General features: G+C 44.9%; 1 protein-coding gene across 1 annotated transcript in view; it reads left to right on the top strand.

Moving 5' to 3' along the window:
* The window catches only part of SEMA5A (semaphorin 5A), a 392,731-nt gene that overhangs the window by 51,451 nt on the left and 316,330 nt on the right, over positions 1–24,950 (top strand). The window contains exon 2 of the mRNA XM_081825786.1: positions 17,985–18,076. The gene's annotated coding sequence lies outside the window, so the exon portion shown is untranslated. The remainder of the gene's footprint in view (positions 1–17,984; positions 18,077–24,950) is intronic.

Genomic DNA, 24,950 nt, shown 5'->3' with positions numbered 1-24,950 from the left:
AAAAAAAAAAAAGGAGACACGCTGATTTTTAAAGAATAAGTTTTCTTTTTGTTTTGTACTTTGTATCAAAAACTTGTTCTGTGACTCTTTTAAAACATGTTATAGAGGGCATCAAATTGATGTTTTTTAGTGTTGTTTGTTTTGTTTTCTGGAAAAGTTACTAGGAGGGAGAAAAATGTCAGGAGAGGCATAGAATGAACCTTTGTAGTTGCGGAGTACAGAAGAAACCAAATCCCCAGACAACTCGATTTTCTTTTCTTAAGATTTTATTTATTTATTTATTTATTTATTTTAGAGAGAGGGAATGCGAACAGGAGGGCAGAAGGAGAGGGAGAGAGAATCTCAAGCAGACTTCATGATGAGTGTGGAGCCCAATGTGGGGCTTGATCTCACCACCCTGAGATAGGGACCTGAGCTGAAGCCAAGAGTCAGACGCTTTAACCGACTGCGCCATCCAGGGCCCTGAGATTTTTACAGCTGAAATGGGCATTATAAAAAATATTTGACATGCTAACTTTATTTTATCAATTAAGCCACGAGGCACAGAAGGAAGTTGTAGATGCAGGCTCAAAGGATAGATGCCCTCCAACACCCTTGGGCATCGTGACCCCTTTGGTGGAAGACCCAATTCCATTTGTCATAGTGATAATCAGGTTGAGGCCCGCCTTGGAGCCGGGAACTTGACACACATAATTTTGAAAACTCAGCTTTCCTGTAACCTGGTTGCTGTTATTATCTTGCTTTTACAGCAGAAGAAAACTTGGGAGAGTTAAAAAAAAAAAAAAAAAAAAAAAGTCCAGGCTACACAAGAGAAAGTGGTCACAGGTTTTGAACTCGGGTCGTAGGGCCATTTCTCCTTCTGGGGAGCCTTTTTAGAAGTTTTCATGAAAAAGAGAGCACGAGTTATCGATTTACTTCTGCCTAGCTGTCCCGGATGGATGACCAGTTCTGTGTCTTTTAAGTGACTTGGGAAGTTCTGGGCCAGAGTTTGTACTGGTGGGAATTACACTCCAGAGCCACAGGTTTTAGCACAAACAGGGAGACAGTTTATTTTCCAAAAGCTCTGAAATAGCTACCCAGCCAGGCTAATTTGCTGGGATTGATTTAGAAAATTTAAGGGTAACAGTATGAAGACTCTTGAAGCTTTCAGTGACCTGGGGGCTTAGAGGCCTACTCGGGACTAAGGAGGTTTTCCTGGGGAGATAAAAGTCTAGTTGAGTCTCTCTTTGAGGAGCAGGGTCCTTCTGAGGATTTCTCTGTTTGATCCTATTCTCTTCCAGCGAGTCAGGCCTCTGTTGTCATTGAAACACCTCATTGAAAGGCAGTCTCCTAATGGTTTTGAAAATGATGTCTGGTGAGGTCCTGTGCTTCTTGAAGTTTCCCCGGGCGCTGGGTTTTCCCTCGCTTTGAATCACAACGTTTGTTTTTCGAAGCTTTCGTGGTTGGGCCCTTCCGGATTTGTTATTGCAGCTGGACTGGCTTAGATCTTCCTTCTCTCCCTGGTCCTTTTGTGGTTTGGGGTAGCGTCCAGCCGCTTTAGGATTGGGCTGGAGGGATGGGGGCCAAGACCTCAGACACATGCACTTTTTGTGAGCTCCCAAGGTTGCAGGTGTCACTAGTTGCATTCTGCCTGCTTGTCAGAAATGTTCCTCTCTCCCTCCTTGTCCTCTTGCTGCCTGGTGTTCTCCTTGAATTCCCTTGAAAGTTAGGGTTTTTAATTTTCTCCTTTTGTTATGTTTTGTTGTCTGCTTCCAATTACCCCTTCCTCTTCCCCAGCCAAATCCTGCTTCTCACCTGCACCCGGAGGCTGACGCTTGCCTTAACAGAAGCAATTATTTACAGCCAGTTGCAGAAGAGAGGTTAACCTTCCAGAGAGGCAGGAGGCCCACCGTGAACACATACTTCCCTCCCTGGCTGGGTTGGGGACACAGGAGTTCTTTGTCAAACTGGGGAGGCAGGCACTCAAACCCTGTTGAAGGATGAAGCTGGTGAGTGGAAATTCTGCAGGGAACCCAGAAAGATGTACTTTAATTAGAATTTATGCCCCAATCTAAGTCCTGTAACTGTTGGCTTCTGGGAAACAAAGAGCCGGCTCCCGCTGTAATTGGCGGACGGAGGCTTGCTTCTTTGTGAGCACCTTCTCTGCTGTCACCGGGTGCCTTTGATCTTGCCCTTCTTTAAGTGCTTTATGCATTTCAGGCTCTCCAGATAATGTGTCCCCTGCTGACCTCTCTCCCTTCTCAGAAGGGTCTTCTGTAAGTTTAGTCAAATACCAACCATTTCTCTGCTTTTTCAGTTCAAGATTTTAGTGGCGCCAAGCCCCGTTTTCATGTTGCCACTGGATCTCTTTAAGGCTCCCAGTTAACTTATAGACATACACATCCTTATTTTAGCATCTTGTATTCTGAGAGATCAGGGAATTTTTAGAGCCAGATTTGGCTGAAAACCCAGAGGGAGTAGTCATTTCTTTAAAAAATTCGCACAATTTCTTATTACAGGATTGCTTGATCCCAGTTTGAAACCCCTTTTCCTGTTCTGGCCCGTTCCTGTTGGCACGCGGCCGCCCTGTCTTGGTGCTTTCTCTAGAAATCCGCCGACAGTACTCGAACCAACCAGGAAACTCCGTGAGACGTGTGGTTAGTTTGCAGTATTCCCAGCCTCGGGGTGTACACAGGAGAAAGCCCTGTCTGATGCCGGCAGGATAGAAATTTTGGTGCCTGACTCATACCTGTAACTCGTGGGTTTGGTTTATCACTCTTACAGACTATTCTGTTTTTATTGGTGATTGCTTGTGGAGCTTGCCTTTTTGAGATCATGGTAGAAACTACTCTTCTTGAACTTGGAAAACAGGCTGTTTTATCAGTATTTTTTCTTAGTCTGAAGACAAATGTGAACCATCTCTGTTATTTTTACTCACTTTTTTGTGACGCCTGACAATGTACAGGTCGAAGTAGAGAGAAATGCTCAGTTTTTTTGTTTTTTTTTTTCCCCATTATAAAGGAAGGAGAGCAGTTTAAAAGGAAGCCAATACCATTCTAGAAGGTAGTAGGTATAGTTCCTAAGATTATAATGAAAGGGGAGAAGTTGCTAGCAAAGAACTGTGAGGCCATGAGGAAGCCAGAAAGGAAGGGCTTTGGACCTTTTTATTCTTTGGCATTTATGGATTGTATTCCTTGTTTTATTTTTAATGTTAAAGATTTGCATGTACTCAAAGTGACTCAGTTCAAGGAAGCCTTTCCTGGACTGGAAGAGAACAGGATTCCCCGTGATGTACCAGTTTCACTTTTTCTCCTTTATGTGCTGTGTAGTGAGGACACACTTCCCTGTTTGACACATGACAGATGGGAATATGTCAGAGGGGGCCACGCGGGACGTGTGCTGGTATTTGGAAGTTCAAGTCAATAGCCTCAGTTGTCAGGAATCTATTATCACAAGTGTAATGAGACACAATCAGCTCTTTAGACTGTAATCATCCCTTAAATCTCTGGAGCAAGGCTCATTATCTGATGCAGAAGATGGGGATCTGGTTCACATTATAGAGTGGGAGCTCTAAAGAGTCTTGGGGGCCAAAGCCAGAGCCTTCATTCGGGAAGTGACCTTGGCCACTGGCTTGTCATCCCTGATGGCTGGTAATTGTCCAGATTTCTTTTCTGAGGGGTCTGATTTTCCCTCTAGAATGACTTCAGAAAGGTCTCTGCCCACGGTGGTTAATGGCAGACATTCAGGCACCAGCACTCCCACGGCTTGTAGGTAGAGCAGTGAGTTAAGTGCTCCTCTGAAGACAGAGGGCCACCATTTTGCTTTTTAGGAATGGTCAGATCGCTTGTATCTTTCAGCTTTCCATTGCCTGGTCCTAATCTCCCTCCACCAAGTGATATACACTCCACACACACAAATCCCACAGCCCACCTTCATGCCAGTCAGCTCCTGACCTTCCTGGGTAGACCTGGGGACTCTGTTAGGGTGTTTTTTTTTTTTTTTTTAAAGATTTTATTTATTTATTTGACAGAGAGACACAGCGAGAGAGGGAACACAAGCAGGCAGAGTGGGAGAGGGAGAAGCAGGCTTCCCGCGGAGCAGGGAGCCCGATGCGGGGCTCGATCCCAGGACCCTGGGATCATGACCTGAGCCGAAGGCAGACGCTTAACGACCGAGCCACCCAGGCGCCCTGTTAGGGTGTTTTTGTTCATGTCCCGCATTTATAAGTCCACGCTCCTTATTCATGGTGCTCTTCTCTGGAAGATTATCGTGAACAATGAGAATCAGTTAATGCCGACCCATCTCTCCAAGGGGCCATCCACGGTTAGGCTCCTATAAGCTTCTGGTCACAACGGCCTCATCAACCCATCAATAAAGGACCTTGTTTCACAGGCGTTTCTGTTTAAAGACACCTTATGTAATATATAGTTCATTCATTATCTTTGAACTCACAGACGATGGCACATTTTGGGTTACAAATCAATTTTAGTAGATGGGTGAATTCGCAAAAATGGAATCTGTGAATAATGAGGATTGACTCTTTTTTTTTTTTTTTTTTCTTTTTCCTTCCGTGAATATCAGTTACCCTAAGAAAGAAGTGATGTCTGGAGTTATTTGACTCTTTTGTACTCTGAGTCTCACAAGTGCAGAGTAGATGTTTAGGCTTGTGGTAATGAAGCAGGATTTTCTGCCGTGTTTTTGGTGGTTGCACCGAAACTGATGGAAGACGTCACGGCCTCTGAGGCTGCTCTCAGGACGTTTCCTTCTTCCTGGGGATGAATTTGGCCCCTTTTGGAGCTCTCCTGCCTGTCCTGCTTTTGGCATCATTGTATCTGGACCCAGTGCTTCTGCATTAAACTGGAAGAGAACAGTGATTTTGAAGCTTTTGTAATAAACCTACCTTGAATTACCCAGCTGGGTGAGGCACAAAGATGGTTAGTTTCCAGTTTAACACATCACTTCCCATTCTCTTTTTAAGTTTGGTTTGGGAGAGTGTGGCTGGAAAGCTGAAGGAAAGTTGCGTTTGGTCTGCATTTAGAGAATGTGGCCTGGTTTGACTTTTCCTTTGACGTGGTCATGAAACCTGTTTCCAAAACACAGCGCCAGCCTCCGTGCCCCAGGAGCTGTGCGGCTCAGGGTTGGAATAATCGGGCGTGGACTGCGTTCTGCTTGCGAGATTGTGTATCGTCAAGGGCTGCGCCCCCCTGGCTGAGATTCAACAGCTGTTTTTCCCCAAGCTGCTGACTTATGTTGAGAAGCCAGGGCTGGCTTAGGAATTCCTGTGGAGCATCCCGCTCAGGGAAGCCTGTGGCTCCTTGACAGGCAGCCATGTGTCAAAGCAAATTGGATTTGGGGAGAAGGGGGCTCCCTCTGGTGATTTCAGTCACAATGAAGATATCTTCTGAGCAGGGACAGTGTCTGGAGGGACTGTCCTCAAGGGAGGAAAGCTCACGTCCTTGACACTTCCCCGCCCTTCCTTTCTCTAAGGGTTTGTCATAGCGAAGGGAGCCCCGGCAGGGCCCATGCTGACCTGTAGGGCTGACGAATGGAAAGGAGCTCTTGGAAGAGGTGCTGAAAGGGGGTGAGGGGAAGATTCTATTGACCTGAGGGCTTAGGTGTAGTGATAAAAACCAGTCAGTTATTCGGATTTCCGTCATGATTATTCTTTTCTTCCCCTTTACTGACTGGGTCAGGTAGAACCACGGTCCTTACTTGCTGGTCAGGTGGATACGCCTTGTCTGCGAAGGTGAAATCCTGTCTGCCGTCCATGGCCGAGCCACAAGAGATGGTAGGGAAGTTGGCATCTCCCAAGGTTCGCAGCAGAGGGAAGTAAGTCAGCCTGGGCCCTTCCTGACCCGCCCCCTCTCTTGTCCTAGGATGGATATAACTGACTTGTGTCATTTTAGCTTCTCTTGAAAGATCCTTGTGCAACCCAGAGTAGGAAAATAGAAGAGACTTAATTTGAAGGGGGGTGAGGAGTGTGTCTCTTTGGAGGAACGACAGGAACACCATGCCATTGCATCAAATCGTGGTTTGCTGTTTTATCTTAGGAGTCTTCGAGAAAAGCAGCTATCCCCAAAATTTCATGCCACTTTTCTGATTTATAGCTCTTTTGCAATCTTTGGAAATGGGGCGCAGCTTGAAAATTGTCCGTCAGTAATGACTCGCCATGCCCTTTCTTCCCAGGGCAAGCTGAAGCATGAGAAGAAGTAAGTGGTCAACAGGGCAAGACGTTTTGTTCCTTGTTCAATAACAAGTTTTATCACCTTTGTCCTGCCCCATGATGCCATCAGCTTTCCATTCGAATGAGGGGTTTTGTTTATGGTTTCATTTCCCTGATGTTGACAGTGAGTGTGTACTGACGGGAAGTCCCTAGTTAGGTGATAATGTCCGGGGGGACAGACGAGGAGCTTGGCTGAGATGCTGGCTGTCTGCCGGTCCAGGAGAGTGGATGCAGATGAGAAGCCTAACTTGACAAGAGTGTCTTTAGTGCAACACCTGAGTCTGTATCGTTTGGGGGAAAAAAAAAATCCCAAAGCAAGGGCTTTATTTTCAGCATCATTGTTTCGTCTTCTAGGCTAGAGTTATACAGACTTTACTTAAAGCTCTGGATTCAGTTGTTAGGCTCATGACCCTCATGGAGTAGCATCGCTTCCCTGGGCCTGAAAAGAGGTCATCGGGATTGTAATTATAAACTAACAGAGTCAAGAGATGTAACGTTGAGATTAAAATGCACATTTTGAAGTCAAGCATAAAATGCCCCCAAGAACGTAGTGATTTCCCGGTGCTTCATTATTACCTAAAATGCTTTTAAGTCTTTGATTTGATCTATTACATCATAATTGCATGTTCATGTCGGCCAGAGCGCGTGCGTGTTTTCTCAGGCCACATGGGAAATTGGAATCGGGACAGTGAAGGAGGGAGCTCCTTGAAACGTGTCTTTTCTCTGCAGCTCCCTGCGGGAGCAGGGACCCAGGAGCGAGCAGGGAGAGGCGAGGTGGACAGGCCTAGCCTCAGGTGCTTTGAAGACACTACCTATGTGAAGGTGCTCGAAAGCCCTGGTTGGAGAGCGAGGACAGAAGCCAGGAAGCAGAACTGTGGATCTCGTTTCGGTCAGCGCCTGCAGAATTGCAGCTTGGTCAGCTGAACATCATTAATTCACAAACTGGAGTCACTGTTACTTAATCATTCTCCCGATACCTGAGAAAAATGGCCTTCCTGAGGGAATTAGCAGTAATAAGCCTGAGATTCGCAAAGATAATGTTCATATTACGGAGGAAAAGTCTTTTCCTGACTGCTCGCCGTTGGCCACCGGCTTGGCCTTGTTCTCCTGACTTGACTGTTCACGGGAGCTGCCGTCTGTCCGTGGGGACATCTCTGAGCGCGCAGAGAGCTCTTCGGGGTGCAGGGGGCTGTAGAAGGATCCTTGGGTGTGCCCCCTGGCTCAGGAGGCAAGAAGAGCGGAGATAGAGACTGGCATGTTTGTGCAGCAGGGTCTGTGATAGATTTGGATTATACAGGAGTACAAGAGTGTCTTTTGACACTCTGCGTGTATAGCATCAGAGAACTTCTTCTGAGACTTGAAAATCTTCCAAAGAGATGTGAAAAAAGAATTTTATTTTCAGCGAAGGTAGGATCAAGGCAAGCCTCGTGCTTCCAGGCCAGGAAGATGTGATTTTCTCTCCTCCAGACTTTGTCTCCTGCGCAGCCTCCATCCACGCCTCCTACCTGGGCACCTGCTGAGTGCCCGCCGTGCTCTGAACCTGGATGAGGAGCGGGTGGTATCTGGGTTCCGGCCCCGTTTAGCTTCTTGGGTGATTTGGATGGAATGGTGATGTCACATAGGAAGGATGTCTCTAGAAGCTGACTTTAGGTCATGTGCCTGGTCTGTTAACATTTATTTACACACACCCTTGAAGTGAAAAGGAGACCCTCTCAGATGTCTTTCTTGAACATGCTCATTTACGGAGGCCTGGCCTCGGGGATTCAAAGTGGCGTGGGACACAATGACTGCCCTTGACATGGGGAGGCCGACAGATAGGCAGTGGAGGATGATACGAGGTAGCCAGAGGCAGGGCTGAGTGTTCGTTCACAGAAGAGAGGCAGCCGCATCACACGGGGACACCGAGGATGCACGCAAATTTCAGAGAGCCAGCGGGAAGGTTTGGGTGATGGCGGTGGACCAATCGGATGTCATGTATAGGGCAAGAAATACAGAGTTCTGGATTCGGATGAACTTCATATGAATCACAAGGAGGGCCGTTAACCGTCCCAGCAGCCTGTACAATCGAAAGGACAAAACAGATCAACACCAGTGGTCAGTTTCATGCTGTTTGCTCAACAGAGGAGGGGTTTGATTTTTTGTTTTGTTATTTTTTTAAAAGATTTTATTTATTTATTTGACAGAGACACAGCGAGAGAGGGAACTCAAGCAGGGGGAGTGGGAGAGGGAGAAGCAGGCTCCCCGTCGAGCAGGGAGCCCGATAATAAGGCTGGATCCCAGGACCCTAGGATCATGACCTGAGCCGAAGGCAGACACTTAAGGACTGAGCCACTCAGGCGCCCCGGGGTTTGTTTTCTTGATGCTTTATGAAGAAGAAACACAAACCCAACCCTGCTGTTGGGGGCAGGGCAAATACTCCCAGGCATGGTCCTTCCTACCTCACCTGTGTTGACACATTTGCTCGCGGAGCTTGTCAGTGGAAAATGAAATATCATTTCGTAGAATGTGGTCTGCATTTCCAACTGGTCCTGTTTACCTTCCAGTTGCTTCAGTGGATTGGGCTTTTACTGAATGAAGTGGTTAGGGATTAACTGTGACTCCTTTTATAATCAGTAAGCTCAGAAACTTCCCGAGATGATTCAGCACGGCTCTCCCGGGTTCGGTCCTTGAGTATGTCCCCTCAGCAAGGATGGGGACACGGATCAGGCAAACGGGGCACCGTTAACTCAGCCTCCTGGGTTGAAAATTTTAAGGGCGTGTTTGCACACAAAATGAAAGAAGCGTCTGGACTCTTACAAAGAAGCAGCAGGCCTGCAACAGGACACTCCCGGCCTCCTGGTTGCATTTCGTGACCGATTTGATCAGATTGTCTCCTTGATGGAGCTGCCAGGATGGGCAAGAGCGCTTCATCACTAATCTGAGGCAGCGGACACAGTTGTTCTTAAACATTAGGGAAGCTGCGCTGGTTTTTCATGGGGAGGAAGTTTCAGTACTGTTTGTCCTGAAATGGACAACATGACTCATTGCCAAATGTAAAAAAAATAAAATCTTTTTTACTCCCCCGCATGTGTAAACACTCTAAACACAGCCGTGTTTATAGGAAGGTAAGACACCATCTGGTTTACTGTGTAGTAGCCTAGTTCTTATTTTTATCACTAATTTATATTGAGAGGATGACAAATAGAACAGAATTAGATTTTTGGTTATATAACACACCCAAGGATTCTTATAGTGTTAAGCCTTCTGTTTGTCTCAAAAACATGATAGAGGTCCTTACGTGGGATGAGTCCCCATCCTTGAGCACCTTGACCGAAGCAATATGAGCTGCCTCTTCCTTCTGCAGCCCTTGGTGCCTGCCTTTGACACTGGAAGACCCACCAGGTAGTTGGGACTAATTTCAGCTGGATTTAAAAGTCTTTTTTTCTTCATGTCTTCGGAGAGACTTCAGAGTACTCTCTGGGCTTAAACCAGAAAACAACACCATAGTTTGCTTTCCAAGTCAAAGCAAAATTTGCCTGGCCCAGATCACCCTATCCCATGTAAAGCACCAACTTTGGGCTCGAGGTACATAAAATAGATCAAGTCACTGAAGACCCAGGACTGACATAGACCAGCGTGCATGTTGGATTGGCTTGCATGGGTCTGTACTCAACTATCACCCTTATGAGTTGAAGGAGAACATCTTTTCATTTCTCTGTCCTGAGTTGGAGAGAGAGCCTCTTTTATGGCTAGCAACTTCTAAAACTGCCATCTGTTATTTTTTTATTTTTATTTTTAGGAAAATATTTTTCTGAGTGATTGAACCCACTGCCATTTTGCTAACCGTTCTTTGTGAATCCCATGGTCAGCCCTCTTTGCAGGGATAAGCAGTCCTCTTTTCTCCATGCTCTTGCAGCAGACCTTTGTCTGCCTCAGTTCAGCTTTGTTCTGGGAAGGTTCTGGTGCAACTTGCGGACTTGATCTGTGGCAGACATTTCCCTCTTCTTAATGGAATGACCGAAGTACTGATCTACGAACCCAAGCCCTTCCTGTCTGCTTTCATAGAAGTTAAGTAACACGAGTAATTCAATAATTTTTTTAAAGTTCAATTTTGATCTTAGAATTACATCTTGAATTGAGATTTAGAATTGAATCTTGGCTGTCTTTTGTGTGGGCAAGCTTCTGCTTTACAGGGTAGGTCTTATTGGTTGCATTGTTCTGAATGAGTAGGAATTGAGAGACCACATTTTACAAAAAGCCTCAGACGCCCTTCTCTTTCGGAGTGGTGAGATTTTTAGTCTACAAAGGATGGATCAATTTAGCTGTCAAAATGAAAGCTGAGAGGCCAATTGCCCATGCAAATTAACCACTTGTGCAAGCCCTTCAGAATCGCCTGTGTGAAAATCGAGCCTGCCCTTTGAAAATTTGGCCCATGGTGGCAGAAATAAAGTAGTCACCCTTCAGAGATGGTGATGTCCTTAGAGAGCCGATTTTAGAAATTGCTCATTTTTTAAGCAACTGAGCATTTGCTTAGTTTTTAGCAACTTGTTTGCTTTAATAAAGAAGCCGTTTTTGCCCCTCCCTTTTTCCTCCCACTGTTCCCATGTGTCTCGGTGGCTCAGAACACATCTCATTGTCTGATGTGGGAGTTAAGGGATGCGAGGTGTTTTGCTCCAGCTTTATTCCAGTCGCTCAGGCGAGGTATTCATTCCAGGGTCAGCAGCTCCTACCAGCTTTCAGCGCTCGGCAAAGGATGACTCTGCACGAAGACTAAATGGGAAACAATTGGGTTGCTTTCTTCCCAAATGTTGTTAGAATCAGTCAACACTTGGAGAAATGAAATCCCAGCTTCCACCTTCCATTTTCTGTAGGCTTCCGCTGTGTTTAATATTGCCAAACCGGCAGGTTTCACAGTAACCGCCACCTGTCTGAAGGAGGGAGCGGTCTCGGTGGATCTGGGTGTGAGAGCTCCAAGTGCAAGTGCGTTTCTCTGTCTTTGGCTTCAGCTTTTGGAAGTGCCTGCTCTTCTGTTCAGAGAGGTAGCATTTGCCTCTGCTGGTCTTACAGCCAGGTGACTGCATCATTAAGTGACCGAAATGTGAGGCCCTGTGTCCCCATGTGAGGACACACGGTCCACGAAGCCACAGCCATCCCTGGGGCCGGTCTCCGGGTGTTCCTGCTTTGGCCCCAGGACAGCCAGGGATTTGAAGAAGGGAAATTGTGACATCTGGCACTTGTCTTTTGAAAATGCACTTGCGATGACTCTCAGAGAGATTCTTTATTAACCGGTATTGATCCATACGTGGCATTATTTGTACGGAAAACAATTAGCTGGTGACTAAAGAGATCGTGTCTGATTTGGGGAAAGCTCTTCCAAAGGGTGAATTCCTTGAGCCCCTAGCCCTTCCGCGCCACGCTGGCTTTCTGCTTGTCATTCTTCCGCACATCCTGTGCTCAAGTGTGATGCAGAAAAATGTCTGATTGGCCATGTATACTGATGAAGAAAGGAAGGCAAACCATTTCCTTTTTGGGTGTGGTGAGACTGTATAGTTAATAACTCGCAAGCCCGGATTGAAGTGTTTTTTTTTCCTTCCTGTACATTTGTCGTGTCGCACATGTTTGTGTAAGGTCTCTGGCTTTCGAAAGCCCCAGTGGTTTGCCGTGCTGCCGTGCTTACGGGGACACTCCTCACTTTGGGCTGTTTGCAGTGGCAGAATTTGGTTGGGGAGCAGCACAGTTACCTATGGGTGATGGGACACCTTTCACAAAAGGGCAAGGTCCTGAGTTGGGACACCTTCTCGTGCTGCTCTCAGCATTTCCAAACGTCCCGTCCAACAGTGTTCCAAGTTGAGGTGGCGGCGATAGACCTGTCTTTAAAAAAAGAAAGGAAGGGCGCCTGGGTGGCTCAGTCGTTAAGCGTCTGCCTTCGACTCAGGTCATGATCCCACATCGGGCTCCCTGCTCGGAGGAGAGCCTGCTTCTCCCTCTCCCACTCTCCCTGCTTGTGTTCCCTCTCTCACTGCATCTCTCTCTCAAATAAATAAATAAAATCTTAAAAAAAAAAAAAATAAAAAAAGGCCCTAACTTGTAACCTTTGAGTCCTGAGCCTGTCTTGAATGGAAAGCAGTCAGCAGTCCTATATTTGGGGAGATCGGGATGAAGCTGCTCCCCCAGCCAGCCTCTGGCGCCAGCCGGCTTCAGCCTGGAGCCGAGGGACAGGGCTGCTCCTCAGACGCACCTGGGATGAGCCGAGGGACAGGCCACCACCATCACCACAGACCTTCATCACCTCATGCTTTCTGTGCATTTGCTTTCGATCTTCATGCGGTTTTCCTAGATGCTGGAAGTTTTGCTCAGGATTGTGGGTGCAGCTGGGAGCAGAGGTTCTGCCCTCGTCCGTCTTGCTAGGGGCCCAGGCTGCCTGCAGTGGTTTATGTCCTTAAAACTCTGCACCTCATCAGAGCACCCAGGTATCTGCCTGCTGCTTCTTGGGTGGTTGTTCCCATGTGCCCCTCTCCTCCCCGCCTCGTCCTGCCCCCGTCCCTGTCCCACTCTCCTCTCTGCCACACTTGCCTCCTCAGTTCCTCTTTCTCTGTTCTTGCTGCAGGCAACTCCTTTTCTTTACTTTTAAAAAATTATTTGAGAGAGAGAGCGAGCGCAAGTGGAGGGGGAGAGGCGGAGAGGGAGAGGCGGAGAGGGAGAGGGAGAAGCAGACTCCCCGCTGAACTGGGAGCCCGATGTGGGACTCGATCCCAGGACCCTGGGATCATGACCTGAGTCAAAGGCAGACCCTTAACCGACTGAGCCACCCAGGACCCTCTCCTTTTCTTTTCTGAATGGCTGGGGGTTTCCGGTGCTGCCCCTGCCCCACAGGAGCCTGCCTTCCCTTCCAGCAGCATCTTTCTTTACCCTAAATGCCCACTGTTGATTTCTCCAAGCACCATCCCATGGGGCACACGTATGTGAAGCGGATGACGGAGATTGTCCGAGGTGACTTCATGCAGGAAGAGCAAAGTTAGGGATAGTCTTGGAAAGGGGCACTATGTATACAGAGAGTCGTCTGATTTGTCTTCAGCCCCCATCCACCTCTGCCTGTGGATTCTCCGGATTGTTCTTCCCAACCAAACCAGTGGCCTTGGACTTTTGGGCCGACAACGATAATATCACTTCCTTAATTCGTATTTTATTTTATTTTTAAAGATTTTATTTATTTATTTGACAGAGAGCACAAGCAGGGAGAGTGGCAGGCAGAGGCAGAGGGAGAAGCAGGCCTCCCACAGAGCAAGGAGCCTGACGTGGGACTCAATCCCAGGACCCTGGGATCATGACCTGAGCTGAAGGCGGACGCTTAACTGACTGAGCCGCTCAGGTGCCCTCATTTGTACTTTAATTCACAGTGAGAAAGTTCGGATTCCCATGGATTACGTTACTGCCTTATATGCAGGGACATTCATTCATCATTGAGTCCACACTCAGCTTCTAGACTCTTTCTGTACAAGTAATAGTTTGTAGAAATGGGCTGTTGATTTATAGCTGTGTGGTTTTTTTTCGTGTGTTTTTGTTTTTGTCTTTAGTATTTTCAAATCTCAGTTCTCAGAGTTCTCAGTGGCAACTGCCCCTGACCTCTCGCTTCTCCCCTTCTTGTCTGTCCGTCTGCAGAGCTGCCATATTGATTGTCCTAAACACCACTCTCGTTCTGGTACTTCACTGAGCCTTCAATGACCCCCTTCCTGTGGATGAAATCTCATCTTTTTCTCATGATAACATTCCCTAATTGGCTGCTCTTCTAGTCTAGGAGTTCTGTGGAGTGGCTCCTTTGAGCCTTCCCCCCAACTTGGCCATGCTTGGCAGAGGCCTGCCACTCTTAATGATGCCCCTTCCTGCTCCTCAGCCTTGGGTTCCCATTTGGAATCCGTTCTCCCGATTGCTTTCTTGTTTTCCTCCACAAATTTGAGTAGAGGACAGCTTTCTGTCCGTGGTCCTAACAGCCCCTCTAGTCCTGTCTTTCCATCTTAGATGAGTTACTTTGTTCAGTCTCCTATCTGCTGGCCCCAGAGTTGGGGTTTCCTCAACAGGTAGATGGTGAGGGCTGGTGCTGTCTCCCCCATGACACCCTGTTGCAGTTTCTGTGTGCGTTTTCAATGGCTTTCCTCTTCCTTTTTCGTTTACTGATGAATTCATGATCTCCTTCCCTCTGAGTTCCTTTTTTTTTTTTTTAAAGATTTATTTGAGAGAGAGCGAGAGAGGGAGGGAGAGAGAGAGAGAGAGAGCGGAGGGGGAAAGGCAGAGGGAGAGGGAGAAGCAGACTCCCAGCTGAGCAGGGAGCCCGATGCGGGACTCGATCCCGGGACTCCAGGATCATGACCTGAGCCGAAGGCCGTCGCTTAACCAACTGAGCCACCCAGGTGCCCCTGGTTCTTGCTTTGTTTTCTGATCACCTACCAGGCATGGCCATGGGGCCGTGTGGCAGTTAATTAACTAATTGACTGAATACAAGATGTCTCTTAGTTGAGCACCATGACCACTGGTAAAGTTCTTGCAAGCTAGGAAACCCTGGTCCAACAGTTTATAGGTTTTCTGAGCCTGTACCTGGTGGGGTTTCTTTCCATGACTCCATTAAACATCTGTATGATGCCAGGTGGTCTCATCCATTTTCATTTTATTTCTTGTGATTTTACTGTGGTACAGTTTCTGTATTGAGCTTTTAAGACTGGCCTGAAATTTTAATTTCTCTCATGTATCTGTAGGAGAAAGGCCACCGCTCAGCTGACCTTTGGTTTCTAGAAGAATGTTTAAATCTACATTTTTCCTCATTCTGAGTAGGTCGCGCTGGGGAGGTTGCATATTTTAGCAGAAAGCCATGTGCTGATGGGCACTTAGTAAGTTATAAATGATGTTTAAATTTTATTTATGCATTTCAATTAAGAGACTGTTTTAAGAGCCTGTGAAGGTGACTACAGGGTGCAACTTCTAGGGAGGGTTTACTGCAGAAACAGCTGGGCACATGCATGTGCAGGGGCAGTGTTTTCTGGAGTGAGGCTCTCAGTGAGAATTTTGATGCCAAGGACTTAGGACGTTATTTCTACCAAAGTGGCTGCTAAGCTAAAAGAAAAGAATAAGGATAATATGGAATTGAGTCAAATGGGGACATTTTTGTTTTAATAAAACATAAACCGTTTCTTATTTAATGGGTAGTTAAATATCCATTTTAAAATATTCGGACCTCCAGCCTGAGGCAACCCTCTGGGGCTTTGTAGTTTCTTTGCCTTTTGACTTTTTTCTTAGTTTTCTGGAAAATATGTCAGTGATTTATGGTTTATACATCAGGTAATCTATGACCTTACTGGGGAGGAGGGGAGCGCTCAGCCCTCACACCCGAAGGAGCCTTTGTCTGTGACTTCCACTGACCTCTTATACAAGGTCACTGCCTTGTTGCCTTGGCTTCTACTCCTGAGCCTACACTGCTTGGCACATGTGGGTGTCGTGTTGAGTGTGGTGTATTCCGTTAGAGGGTGGAACGCCATCCTCTTAAATGGTTGACCTTGCAGAGTAGAAGGTCCCAATGCTGTTCGCTTGGCCATCAGGCACCAAGGTGGTAAGATGTCTTTTTCAACATTGATGTAAACACAGGCAGAGTAAGAACCTTTCAGGGTGTATTCCCCTGAATCCTGCTGCAGGAAGGGGTTTCTGGTTTAAGCTTCGGATTCTGAGGGGAGCTGTGTTGTCCACCAAACCATGTAAACTCTGTGTTGGGCATTCTGCCATTATTGGAGTGTTGCCTTCTCACCAGGAGGGGGCTTGATTTTGAAGTCAGAAAGTTGGATCTGGAGCATCCGCTCCATGCTGTGGGTTGTCCTTGCCTGGATTGTGCCAGGATGTCTTCTTCCTGAACTATTTATCTGGTTGAGTCAATGATTCTGAATTCTTAACAGTGTCCTTTTGGCCTCTGAGCCTTTTGGCATTTAAGAGGATGGCCATGCTCTGCAGGCATGACTCTTGGATGTCCTAGCTGGGGGACCACATCTGCTAATTTATGACCACACTGGGGGAGGATAGGAGGGCTCAGCCTCCAGGTCTAATTATCAGCCCTGTTTTAAATTTAATTCTGACACATGCGAGGCTGTAGAAATTGCCAGGTATTCCTGGCAGTAATGAGGGGGTCTGTCCAACGCTGACACTTAAATTTTAACTACAAAATAAACAAATGCAAAGGAATTTTAGTGCTAATTTTAAAACAGATTGTAGGACTCAAGAGAGGATGCTGGTGTATTCAAACATGCCGTTTTATAAAGAAGTTCCAGCTAGCATGTTTGTTGCCACACCCAAAGGAGATGTTACTGGTGGTGTGAGAAAGGAATTGGCCGCTCCTAGGAATTTTTCCCGGGCTGAGTATGCCTGCTTACCTTGGGGAGAGCTCCCTTACTCCTCTTTTGGCCTCAAGGATTTGCATCTGCACCACCTCCTGTCCAAAGGATGATGTCACGGGCTTTCAAAGACTCAGCTGGGACCACATTGGGCTTGGCGGTGCTTTAGGGTGTGTGCACACCTGGGCTGTGCAAGCCTTGCTGGGCAATTCTGAATGTGTTGCTTTGGATTGCCCCCTTGCTTCCCATGAACTAACCCAAGGCACCTCATGGAGGCAGGGAGCCTCATGGAGAGACGTGTTACTTAGCCACTGAGTGCCCTCTGGCCTCTGAGCCTCAGGACTTCCAAACGGCTGATATCGACAGATATAAAATTTTGCAAACTTCCAGATGCTCTAATTCAGTTTATTTTCTGCAGGCAGATGGCCTCTAGGTAATGACTGAAGTAGACAGTGTGGGAATAGCCAGAATATTCCAGAATGTTCCGGGAAGTTCTTCTTCCCTTTTTCTCATCATCATCCTAGCTGCTACCCAAGTGTATGTGTCAGGATAGGCAACATCAGTGTGTTCCAGGCTTTACTGGAAGCCAGAAGCTGCAGAGCATGTGGGGTAGAAAGAAACTATGTGAACTAGGACAACAGAACACGCATGAGCCCTAAAAGGGCAGGATTTGAAGTGACAGGCGTCCCTCACTACTAATGGACTTGTTTCTTTATGAATCAGAAAGGAAAAGTAATCCATTTCTTCAGTTTCTGGCATACATCATTCTAGCGAGGCTGGTGCCTTGTGGTAGTCTTTCTGTCACATTAGAGTATCAAGTTTTCAGGATTTTTATGTTAAACTGAAGAGATTGCGGGGCGATTAGATGAGATTACTTTATTTTGGTGAAGTGAATGCTTTTATGGTTTACAGTTCTTTTCCTAATAAAGTCTCAACATTGTGCCCCAAATTAATGTGTAAATAAAAATACAAACTCATATTTTTTGGTATAGTTTATTCTATACCTTCTGCCTTTACTTCTTATTTTTCAAATGCATTACTTAAGGTACAATATATACCCCAAAACAGGATGAATGAGCCATCATAAAATGGGTAAATTCACACAACCAATCTGAATTTGATGTTCAAAATGCTTAAAGTAATTCAAATGGCTTTGAAATGATGGTCCTTTTGGTTGTTTCATGAGATTTGTTTGCATACGTTAACAGCATCTGAATTTTTCTTTTTCTTTTCCTGAAGAAGAAAACCCATTGGTGCACGGGCTATGTTGTTGTGATTTCCAAGCTGTCCTGGGTCTCTTTGCTCCAAGTTTTACACTGCTAAAACAGCTTGCTGGTTGTGCTGGGCCTTAATGGAAGCTTCTAGAATCGATAAGCAATGACCACAGCCTCCTTTAAAATGGATTAATAGGATCTGTTTTTTTCTTTTCTTTTTTGAAGTGCCGGCGTGTGAGTTGGGCTTGAGCGCCCAGGTGCTGTGGATCCTTAGTGTGATACATGATCCAGGAAACGTTCCTACCCTTCCCTCCTTGGTAAGTCAGACACCTCAATGGGAAATGAAGAAACCAACAGTTCTGTAGATTGAGACACTGTGATAGCTTATGAGTAACACTTACCTCTGCTGTTAAAAATGGCAGTGAATGAGCAAGCTTTCAGAAAGGAACGGAGCCACAGGGAGGTGAGGTAATCTGCTCACTATTTCCCAAGTAGTCAGAGGCAGAACTGGGATTTGAACCCGTGTTCTTAACCCTAACATAATGCTACCTCATAGCGCGAGGAATGCTTTCTGAGAATAAGGCAGGCACGCTTTTTAGTTTTTTCCCTTACTGGAAAAAATTCCCTTAAAGAGAAGCTCACAATGAATATTAGGAAATTAGTTTTTCAAACAGCAAGCTAAATCAGGAGACGGAAAACTTTTTCTGAAAAGGGTGAGGTAGTCAGTATTTTAGGATTTGCTGGCCATATCCTCTTTGTAGCACTAAAACAGCCACAGACGGTAGGTAAATGAGCAAACGCGGCTGTGTTCCAGTAAAACTTTATTTACGAAGACCACTGGCAAGCTGAGCTGGATTTGGCCCACAGGCTGTATAGTTTACTGAGCCCTGATCTACGTACAGCACTCAAAGATCTCACTGTGTGGAGAATGAGTGTGTTTTAGTGGCCAGTAGGTATGAGTCCTTTCACAAAATTTGGCTTGGATGCTCAGGATTTAATCATAAGTGACTTTTAATGAAGTCTACTGTAATTGCGAAAACCTACTCTTTAGAGTTAAGTGCATCTTTTGTCTGATGCTTGACGTAAGTCTGTACGCCCCAAGTGTAGGGCGTAAGGCAGGGACCTAGACTGCAGCTTTGCTCAAAGTAGGCTTGATACACATTGTTCTTTGAGTGATTTTTTTAGTCTAGAATGTACAGCTCTTTTATGAAGTAAGTTCAGATAGCATTTCCTCTTTTGGTCTCTGTATAGTTTCTAAATGTGACATTTTTATTTCGCACCCTTAAACATTACTATTGTTTATACTTATTAGGGCAAACATGCAATTATTTTGGGCTGTCTGATAATTGTGTTGCTCGAAAGTGTTCTGGTATCAAATCTTCCTCTTTTATTATGAGCAAAACCAGATGTTTGTAAGAGTCAAGTTTGAACAAGGTTGATGTATGTAAATCATGGGATAACATGGTGATTTCCTTTGCCACATACATCAAAGGAGGTGGTTCTGTGTTTTTTGTACTTAACTCCTTCTTACAGAAGGATACTTCTGACACCTGAAGGTCTATCTGACTATTGTACTGGTTATCATCTAAAAAGATGGGTGAAGGGGGGCCTCCTGGAGGTTCATTCATTAGGTCAGAATAGCTGCAGTTGACTTACTATTTTAAAGCCAAGCATTTTCAATAAGATTGCCAATTGGCTTTGCATAAGTGTTGTAGATATTTATGCTTCACTAGTAATATGTTAGAAGATCTCTTGGTAAAACCTCACTATCATGGAGCATCATTAGTTTTTTTTTTTTTTTTTTTTTTTTGGTCCCTTCATTTTGGTTATGTTATTTGGTTGGTTTTTTTAAATTATGTGTGATAATTTTTTTTTAAGAGGGAGAGAGCACATGTGAACATGGGGGAGGGGTAGAAGGAGAGAATTTTAAACAGGCTCCATGTTCAGCATGGAGTCCCAACTCGGGGCCCCCAACCCACAACCCCAAGATCATGACCTGAGCTGAAATCGAGAGTCAGGCACTCAACCAACTGAGCCACCCAGGTGCCCCTTAATTATGTGATAATTAACCATTACTTTGAGAAAGGAGGGAGAGAGAGAGGGAACATACATGTGTAAGAGAATTGTCTTCATTTTATACTTATTTAGCTATTGAGATTCAGCACTTTTCTTAACGGATTTTAACAGAATTTTTTTTTTTTTAGCAATATTAACTCTTTGTTGTTAATATTTCCCCACTTCATTTGCTTGTTGATTTTACCCTTTTTTTTCTTAAGATTTTATTTATTTATTTGAGAGAGAGAATGAGAGAGAGAGAGCATGAGAGAGGGGAGGGTGAAAGGGAGAAGCAGAGTCCCCAATGAGCAGGGAGCCAGATGCAGGACTCCAATCTGGGACTCCAGGATCATGACCTGAGCCGAAGGCAGTCACTTAACCAACTGAGCTACCCAGGTGCCCCTTGACTTTATCCTTTTAAATTTAAAGAAGTTTATTACAGTGTTGCAAGATATTTTTTTTTTTTCATAATGAAATCGGTGCTTAGGAATTTAATACAGATTTTCCTTTACTTTTTTCTGATGTTATTACAAATATTCATCTTTGGAATTCAGAGAACAGCTCAGTTATTTAAAAATAGATCCTGTTCTTTGTAATTTGTCTCATAGTTATAGTCTGCCTTTCTTTTTCCTCACTGACAAAAATCTACTTCCAAATTTACTCTAATGAGGATGTTCAGACAATTAAGATATTTGTATGAATGAGAGATCTCAGCTGCACATTGCTTCATCCTACGAATAGAAATGTAGTTTATGGCCAGACAACTGAAATTATTTCATTCTTTCATTAATCCCCTCAGGATAAGGTTAAGTTTCGCATTTTGAGATGTTCTACAGCTTTAACCTATATTTTTAACAACTGTGTGTCAGTGCTTTTTATATAATAGAACTTAACCCATTATGCTATGTATGATTAAGTCATTATCACAGGGCTAATCTCATGTTTGTACCGCACTTCTGGTGTTTGCATTCAATGTTATGTGGTGTGACTGCAAGACAGAGACTGGTGGAATCACGTATGTATTGGTTGGTGTCCTCACTTGTTGAGTTTAGAGCACTCACTTAAAATATTAATTATGAGTTACCATGTCCCTGCAACAATGGTTTCCTAGCTTATACATTCCAGAAGAGAGAGAATTGACTAGATTTCTCTTTTCGAGATGGAGATTAACCTGGCTTTGAACAGATCTAACCACAACTCAGGTCTCTAGCTTTACTTTTCTTGGTTTTCTAGATTTCTTGGCTGTAAAGTCAGGAAAGTGAAAGAACATCAGTTGAGAGTGGGAAGAGGCAATGAGACACTTGATTGGGTTTGTGGAGACAAAAAGACTAAATAGGAAAACAAAGAGGCTCACTGAGTTGCGCTCAGGGCTTCAGTTGGTGCTGCTGTGCTGATTGGAATTTTATTTCGTGATATTTTTGGTGCATTTCTATGTATATTACTGACACAGATGCATCACTGGCGTAAACATGCTGAGTGGTGGTATTTTGGGATAAAGATTTAGCCTGTCATTCTTAATAATGTCAGAAGTACTAAAGCTGTGGACTCAACTCCCTATTATTCCTGTCCTGTTGCCTCGTCAGCCTGATGGAAAATCTCCAGGAGAGGCTCGTGCAAGTCTGATTTGCCTGGTCACATGTACTACACTCCTCATTTCCCAAGTTCACTGACAGGACAATTATATGCCTCCACTGTCTATGTTAGAATGCATTGGATTTCCCGTTATGGAGCTGGGGAAACCTTGCTGTCTCTCCTGTATGGGATTTTGGCCCTTTTCCTCATTTGTTTAGGTGAGTGTCTGCGAAGTATGTTTTGTTCTGTCTTTATGACCACTATAACTATTTGTGAATCACAGATGTATGGTCAAGTTCAGAAACCATTTTCTTTCCTTCGCTTCGTGTTTGAGTCAGGCTGGTGATGGCGTCTTCTCACACACCCGTTAGAGGGGCAGATGTGTGTGGGGTTAATTGCTTGGATTTGAAGATTCACATGTGCTTGTAAGGATATTACCCCCTTGATGAAACTGTGCGTAAGATCTTTTTTGGCAGAACTTTCCTAAGGGCATAAAAAATGAGCCTGTGTTTGGATTTTTGAATTTCATGGGATGTGGGGTTTTCCTGCGCTGTGGCCTCCAGGTCAGAGTATTGGAGAGGCTTCTGTAGCTTCAGGGCTGCAACCTAATCAGTTCATGTCTTATCCACTGGAGCTTTTCATGTGGTTTTCATGTGTGTTTGTGTCTCTTTTAGCCTTCCAGGCCACAAAGGGATCAGAGTCATTTTGCTTCATTCGCTTTTGCTTACAGCTTGGACAGTAACCATTATTGGTTAAACCGAAAGCAGAAAAATCAAAGGTTGGAAAGATGGTTAGGAGATTCTGGGAAGTAAATACCACCATATTTTCATATTAAGGGTATCTAAGAATAGTGAATAGATTTTATGTTTCCAGCATTCAGAAATACGTTGGGTATATCTAAGTTTTTACCAAGCTCAGATTATTTTTTTGGGTGGGTGGTGACTGCCTTGCTCAGAGGCCGTGTGCCTTTTGAGAACTATGCCTCCTCCTCCCACAGGAAGCCACCTCCCTGCCACAGGGTTGGGTGGAAGGTGAAGCACCTTCTCAAGCTGGCCAATCACGTATCCCACCTAGTGGCCACCCAGACTTAGTCTAGTTGAGGCCATGCATCCAGCTTGGGCACCAATACCCCCATTCCTTCTCTCCTACTCGAAGATAGTACTTAAGTTGTTCTTCCCTCTCTTTCCAGTGTCATCGGTTTTCATTTTCCCCTTTCTGCTGGATCTTTCCAACAGGAATGCAAATATCTACTGTCTTAGAAAAAATGACCCATTGATTTTCATTTCCCCTCCAGCTACAACCCACACCTCTCTCTCTCTTTTTTTGTTTTAACGGAAAAACTCCTTAGAAGCACTCGCTTGTATTTCTTGTCCCCAGTTCCTGTTGTTTGCATTTCCTCTTGAACTCACTCTCACCACCAGTCTTCCACCAGTACTGCCTCTTCAGGTCACCAGTTAGAGTCGTGCTGCTGAACCGGGGGGTCAGGGCTTTGGCAGCGTTGTGCTTGGCAGTCAGTCGGTAGGTCAGTCCGTCAGCTTTCCTATGCTCATCCCTCCCTCTTCTTGGAAGCACTTTCTTCATCTGGTTTCAGGGCACATTTCCCTGGTGTGATTCCTAAACATCTCTGGCCACTTCCTCTTAACCTCAGCTGCTCGTCCCCTTGCCCACTGGAGTCCGTGAACATTCAGTGCCTTGACCTTGCCTCTTTGCCCACCATCCCCACCATTTGCATACTTTCTGCCCTCCCTGCACTGTAAGCTCCATAAGGGCAGAGATTTTTGCCTATTTGCTCTATCCCTCCAGGCATAGAGAAGAGCCCAAGAAGTAAAAAGCTGTCCATAATTATTTGTTGAATGGATGGATTTATAGAGGTATGGATGGATGGGTGGGTGAGTGGATGGATGGATGGAAGGAAGGATGGATAGATAGATCTTTCGGGATTTTCCAAACTCGGTGAGACAAACCCTATTTCTAATTTGGGCTCAGGGCTGGAAGTCTATGAGCTTGTCTGCATGAGGAAGAATGGGATTATTCCCCCTCTTCTTCCATCTACAGTTGGTGTGTTCTGTATAATTTAAGCCCATACTGTCCGGCGGGTGGATATTTGCTAGTTCATTTCTCGGTTCACATGTCACCTCTCTGGACCTTTCTTTTCCCTCTCCATGACCAGATGAATGAAGTTGCACTTCCTCTGTGTCCCTACACCCCTGTGCATGTCCCTACAATGGCAACTTAAAGTTGGATTCATTGTAGTATTTGTGGTGTACAAGAAGTCTTCTCTGTTCACACTGCGAAGCGCTTGGCTTGATTACCTTTCTCTTCCCAGTGCTTAACACTATGGCACACGGTAAGCACTCATTAAGTATGTGTTATTTAATGAAGTGATTTAGACTGAAATTTTGTAAAACATAACGTACTCTAATGGTCCTTAAGAGTGCAATAAAAATGTGCCTTGCTAGCCTTCTGATTGTGCTACATTTAAGATGTTTATTTCATGATTTTACAATAATTAAATAATTAGATTTGCTGAAGCCTTTATAGCCTCTCCCCAAACTGTCCAGCTGAGGCCTGAATAACCCAGTCTACTGCCTTCTGAGTAGTCTTTGCCATCTTCCAGTATAAGTGAACATTCTTCATAGTGTATCTGAGAGAGCAAAGAGTGTGCAGTCCCTCCGAAGTCTCTTTCTCCCTAATGGTTTTCTATAATATGTGAAGATGGCTGAAAAGGAAGGGGACAGTAGATAAATAGTACATGGACAGAGACCAGTGGCCCTGCCCCTGCATGGTAGGATCCGATGTCAGTTCCTTCCTGGCATTTACATTTCTTAAATTCAGCATTTGGACCTCCTGTCAGTGTCACAGAGAATTTCATCAGTATCATCTTCAAGGAGTAGATATTCTCAAACATAAAAATAGCACAGCACAGCAAACTGTCAGGTCATGAAGCTGAGCCAGGCTCAGAACCCTGAAGTCCAATTTCCTGTAAATTAGTTATTGAAATGTACATGTTCAAAAAACAACAGTGATGTGTCTTTATGGAGTCCCTGCCATACCGGGAGCGCGAATCTGTCAGTTGAATGTGTATATATATTTATAGATAGATAGATGTAGATAAAGCCATAAGTATAGATAGATGTAGGTAGATAGACGTAGAGGTGTAGATATAGATGGGTGTAGATAAAGATACAGACACAGATATCTAGATGTAGATACTGATACATGGAGATACACATGTAGATATATAGGTATATAGGTTTATAGATACAGATACAGACATTGAATGGAGCACTGGGTGTTATACGCAGACAATGAATCATGGATCGCTACATCAAAAACTAATGATGTAATGTATGGTGATGAGCATAACATAATAAAATAAAATTAAAACGAAAAACAACTCATGAAGGCCACTAAGTCAGGACTGTGGTCAATTAAAGAAATGTGCTAAAACCCAGCATGGTGGCTTAGCTTTGAACTTTTGGTAAAGTAATTGAGGGCTGCTAACGTATACACCAAACAGAGGAAAACCACCTTTTAAATAAGTCATCGTTCATGAGCTCGGTG

This window comes from Leptonychotes weddellii, chromosome 7, assembly GCF_054177405.1.
Source record: "Leptonychotes weddellii isolate Sample4059 chromosome 7, ASM5417740v2, whole genome shotgun sequence".
NCBI lineage: Eukaryota > Metazoa > Chordata > Mammalia > Carnivora > Phocidae > Leptonychotes > Leptonychotes weddellii.
This window is presented reverse-complemented; position numbering and strand designations above follow the sequence as displayed.